Source organism: Phocoena phocoena, chromosome 13 (genome assembly GCF_963924675.1).
Source record: "Phocoena phocoena chromosome 13, mPhoPho1.1, whole genome shotgun sequence".
In the NCBI taxonomy this organism is placed as follows: Eukaryota; Metazoa; Chordata; class Mammalia; order Artiodactyla; family Phocoenidae; genus Phocoena; species Phocoena phocoena.
In genome coordinates this window covers 18,901,741-18,907,740 of record NC_089231.1, presented here as the reverse complement: position 1 = coordinate 18,907,740, position 6,000 = coordinate 18,901,741, and positions in this window count along the sequence as shown.

The following is a 6,000-nucleotide window of genomic DNA, read 5'->3' as shown; positions in this document are numbered from 1 at the left end:
GACCCTAGAAGCAATTGCTACAAGTAAGAGACCTTGAAGTTTGTTTCATCTGCTTTGCTGTAAATCCACCGCTACCTCCACCCACTCATTCATTTCCTTCATTTTGTCCGCAAGCACTTATTGGGCATCAACTAGATGCCAGGCTGTGCTGTTGCTTCAGAACCATTGATCCTTCTCACACGTAAGGAATGTGCAAATGAGAAAGAGGGCGCAGGAGCATTGAGGATGAACTCGCTGGGTAGATTTCAACAAAATGGAGAGATCTGAGATTTAAAAAGGGGAAGGAAAAGAAACACAACAATGACTTAGGTCAGATAAGAGTGTATAGGGTTGAGGGCTTCCCTGGTGGCGCAGTGGTTGAGGGTCCGCCTGCCGATGCAGGGGACGCGGGTTCGTGCCCCGGTCCGGGGGGATCCCACATGCCGTGGAGTGCCATGGCCACTGAGCTCTGCGTGTCCGGAGCACACCGCGGTGGGGGAGGTCACAGCAGTGGGAGGCCCGTGTACCGCAAAAAAAAAAAAAAAAAGAGTATAGGGTTAAATAATGTTTCAACCCTATGTTGAATGCTTTCAAACAGTTTTGCCCATGATCTCTATTAGGAAATACACTTCTGCACAATTAAGGCACAGCCCACAGCCCGCATATAAATCACTAAAGCAATCTTTCACGGAACAATATTTAACTCTTGTGATGTACTCTGATGCTTTCTTTTTCATTTCTTTCCTTTATACTATATTACATTTTTTTTTTTCATTTAAAGCAATGCTAGTTGTGACAGACTGAATTGATTTTGCCTCCCCATGTGTAATGCACACAGGATGAGGGGCTGTCTGGGCACAGGGTGGATTGCCTGTCACTGCAGGGTCCAAGAGGAGATGGCGGTAGGAATGAGAACAGGACAACTCATCACAGCAGAATGGAAGCTAGAGGGCCAAGGGGAGAAGCCGAGGCACAGGAAAGACAGAAAAGGCAAGTTTGGTGGCGTGGATAGTAAGTATGTTGGTCTTCTGCCTTTAATGACATCGTTTGGAATTGTGAGAAAAAAGCCAAAATTCACATCAGAATCAGAAACATGAGCGAGAGTAAGTGGGAGAAAAGCTAAATGTAAAGAAGTACTGTGTGCCAGGAAGTAACTTTTTTTTTTTTTTTTTTGCGGTACGTGGGCCTCTCACTGCTGTGGCCTCTCCTGTTGCGGAGCACAGCCTCCGGACGCGTAGGCCCAGCGGCCATGGCTCCCGGGCCCAGCCGCTCCGCAGCATGTGGGATCTTCCCGGACTGGGGCATGAACCCGTGTCCCCTGCATCGGCAGGCGGACTCTCAACCACTGCGCCACCAGGGAAGCCCAGGAAATAACATTTTTTAAAGCGCTTTTGCAAGGTCAGGGATAAATGAGTGAAGGAAAAATGACTGTTTCTTAAAAAGAAAGCTGAAACGTAAAAGATGTGACAGGAATCACGGAGGTAGAGAGTGTGGAAGAAAAACAAGCACAGGGCAGAGAGGATGGATATTGTTGCAGGAAGACAGTGGTTCTCATGCCAAATTTCTGTCAACCATGGATGATCGAGGTAAGGAGAACACAGGTGAGCAGTCTTCTCTTTTACATCAGCACGTGGGTGGGTTTATGTAGCGTAGCTAAGGGAAGAGAAAATGCAACCTAGAGTATCACAGCAGCACGGAGTCTAGTGTGACTCTTTAGGTTCTTAGGGTGCAAGAGGATAAGTAAGGAGGGGTAGCTTACTGAGGAGACTAGAGAACTAAAATAAAGGCTCATTATATGCACACAGCCTAGAAAATATACAAATTAGAGGTAAAAATTAAGCAGAAGTAAATGAAAGAATCAGAGAGCCAGGCTAGGCTAAGGGAAGACTCCCTCTTCTTTCCCTTCTTTCTTTCTCTCTCTTCTTTAACTTTTTTCCTCTCCTTCTTCCTTCTCTCCATTATACCCTCCTTCCTTCGTTCCCTTCCTTTTCCTTTTTAGAGCAGTTTGAGGTTCACGGCAAAATTGAGAGGAAGGTATAGAGAGTCCTGGCAACTCTGCCCCTGCCCACACATGCACAGCCTGCCCCCTTATCAACGCCCCCCACTAGAGTGGTGCATTTGTGGCAGTCAGTGAACCCACACTGCCACATCATAATCACTCCAAGCCCATAGTTCACATTAGAGTCCGCTCTTGGTGTACGTCCTGTGGGTTTGGAAAAATGTATAATGACACGTATCCACCTTTATCGTATCATACAGAGTAGTTTCACTGTCCAAAAAAATCATCTGTGTTTTACTTATTTATCCCTCTCCCCTTCCTCTAACCCTTGGCAACCACTCGTCTTTTTGTCTCCATAGTTTTGCCTTTTCCAGAATGTCATGGAGTTAGAATCACACAGTACGTAGCCTTTTCAGATTGGCTTCTTGCACTTAGTCATATGCACTTAAGGCTCATTCCTCCATGTCTTTTCATGGCTTGATAGCTCATTTCTTTTAACACTGAATAATATTCCATTGTCTGGATGTACCAGAGATTACTTACCCATTCACCTACTCTGGGACATTTTCGTTGCTTCCCAGCTTTGGCAATTATGAATAAAGCTGCTGTAAACATCCATGGGTGGGTTTTTATGTGGACATAAGTTTTCAACTTCTTTGGATAAATACCAAGGAGCACAATTACTGGATCATATGGGAAGAGTATATGTAGTTTTGTAAGAAACTACCAGACTGTCTTCCAAATTGGCTGTATCATTTTGCATTCCCACTCACACTGTGTGAGGGTTCCTTTCAGTCTACAACTTTGCCAGAATTTGCTATTTTTAGTGTTGCATATTTTGGCCATTCTAATAGGTGTGAAGTAGCATCTCATTCTTGGATTTACTTGTTCTTGGTGAACCTATCTTAGCCCCCAGTGATCACTTCTTCTCTTCAAAATTATTCTTCTCTTCAAATCAACTATTAATAATTCATTAGAAAGTATTAATGAAGATAAGCATTAAACTCACCAGTCTAATAGTTCCTGAAATTTACCTTTTTTCTTCTCCTCCCTGCCCCATTTTTTCTTGGAAGACAGGACTATATTTCCATGTATTGCTTTCATATCTCTCCTCCTCTCCATTACTTTTCAAAGCCTTTTGACATTGGCTTTGCAATGACCCTTGCAAGTACTTTGGGTATCCAGGATAGAATTCATCTGGGCCTGGAGATGTGAGTACAGTCAACATGGCTAGTTGCAATCATTGCTCCAAGCTTGGGTCCTCTTTTCTCTTAATGGTATTAATTCTGTCTTTTTAATGATGATCATGGTCCTGTAATGAGCACAGAAGTAAAGCAGGAGTGAAACAGTGTTGCTTTCATTGAACTCTTTTATCCAGGAGTACTACTTAACCTATTCACAACCATGTGGCAGGAGAACGAACAATAATGAGCATGGATGCTGGTGATATAAATTCAGGAGACCTATTTAGGTGCTCCTGGCTGGATAACAGGTTCTTTTTATCCCAAAGCAGATCTCAGGGGCCACAGCTTTCTCTGGTTCATCCACCTATGGACATAAGCCTTAGAGTGTGCCACAACCCTGATAGGAACCTCTTTGAGCCCTGTCTTATCTTTTTCTGTATTTGTTTTTGATTCAACTACATTGTTAGCTCACTGAAAACATAGCCTCTCTGTCGTATCGCTTTGTGTCATGTGTCATCTTAGTTCACAGCAACCTGTTTGTTATTGATGATGGACATGCCTGTAGCATTTCGATTAGATTACTCTTTAAAGAAAGAAGACTAAGAATTTAAAAAAATTGGGCACTGGAGGTTTTGGCCTAAACATCTGTTTATATAGAAGCATGTCTTTAACTGTTACCATTTTTCTCCATTTCCCCAACAGCCCCCATCCCCAAACATCTGCAATTTCTTCCTGGTCAAATAATATTTTAAGAGTTTAAGTGGAAGCCCAGTGTGGTATCTCTGTTACTTCTCTGGAAACTTGTGCAAGGGAAAAGTGTGCATTGGGAGGTCACAATTAATCTCTGATGGACACTTAATTCTCAGGAAGATTTACTAAATACTTCAGATGCAATTATAAAACTGGAGCTCAAAGAAATATAAGGGATCAGAGAATCAAAGTAGAAAGGGGGAGGAAAAAACCCAGCTCAGCCTGGTGTGTCATCACATTTGTCTTGCAGAAATGAACGGTTTAATGGGTCCTGCATCTCAGGTCAGCAGGCTTGGCTCGCTGATGGGGCTCTGGTTTTAGGGTGGGCCAGCACACAAGCAACCTGCTCGTTTAAGTTCTAAAGGTCTCGCGGGTCATAGTCCAAATACATTCCTGGGGAATTTCACTGAGCTGCTTTGAAAGCAGTTTATGTGCACTGCAGTAATGGGTAAACTAGCTATTTTGACCCATTGAAAAAGAATGTTTATGAAAAGAGAAGCACTGCTAGTAAAAACAGACAAATGATTGAGGGACATTTCATTGTAGCTGAACTCTGTGTTGATGTAGATGTTTAAACAGCCAGTCCCCAACTCACCATTTAAACACCTATATCCTGAATTAGTTATTCACCAGGGGGAGATGTTGAAGAGAAGCAAAAATGATACAATTAAGTTACAAATATAGGAGATACAGGCCCAATTATCCCAACTGTCCTCTTTTTCTTCTTTAATGAATGTCATTATATTTGGATGTGTTTAATAACACAGCAGAGGTTAAATGAAACATGAAAAGGGGACGTACATTAAAATTGAGATAACTCTTCCTTCAGTGAAGTGGAACCCAGCAGATGTAACCACGCACTGTAACTGCTGCTTGTTTCCTGTCAGTCTGATTAAGTTGCATTGTCCCAGCTCCAAGTATAAGAATCAGTGGCTTCCCATAGGGCACAGCATGGGATGACGGGCGGCGGCAGTGGCATAACTACACGTACCTCCTGCTTCTCCCGGTAATAGTGTGGACGTACAATATACATTGATGACATATAAAATCAATAGGCTGTAGAGTGTATTAGGAACACACTGTAATCCATCTCCCCAAAGTTACGTCCCAGGAAAGCCAGACAAGCAATAACACCCTGAATTCTGAGGCCCAGCGGACCCATCTCCTAGCTCCAGACCCAAAGACTGGGCTGCTCATTTTTAAAGAAACAGAAAGGTTTAGATTGAATCGAAATTTAACCATCTCTGAGATCTGCCTACTGCTTTTCATTTTTCCCCCACCCCAACTGTGTACTGTGGCTTCTGACCACGGTCAGTGGACAGATATTTGGGGGGGCGCAAAAGGAAGTCCAGCATTGTGCTAGGATGTGGAGCGGATAGGTACCAGAAAGTTTATGATCCACTGGGGAGACAACATCAACATAACACGGAACGGTCAGAGGGCTATTAGGAGACACACTGTGTGAGCGAGAGTTCAGGCACTGGGCAGCTTAGTATAGCCTGGTTAGTGGGAAAGGGGTTTCCTGTGGGTGGAACTGGAAACAGGCCTTGGAGGATAAGTGGGGTTTATGCAGGGGGAGGGGAAGAGGGAAAGCATACCAAGCTGTGAAATCCTGGTGACCAAAATGTCCACGTCAAATGGAACTTGGGAGACCTTGAACCGCTAAGTCTAACTGGATGGACGATATAGAAATCAAGTTAACTAAAGTTATTGTGTGAGTATCCCAATAATATTAGGCACCACCCTGCAGTGATCTTTCAGCCTCTATAAAAATAAATATATTAGTGATCGCTATCAACAGAAGCTCTCATATTGATTTATCATCACTGAAAAAGTCTGATGTGCATTTTTAAATTCAGTTTGACAAAAGCCATAGCCACAGTAGAAATAGTTGAAAAGTGAAAGGAACGCCATCGTTTGATTTGGATATTTGGTCCATATAAAGTAATTTGACTAATGTTTTTGCTGAGTGTGTTAGAGAGATGTGTTCATCTCATGTAAATACAGCCAACGCTGATACATGGCAGGTGAACCAAAATATGCTATAATAATATACGTTGGCTGTAAACAATTTGGACTTCTCACCTG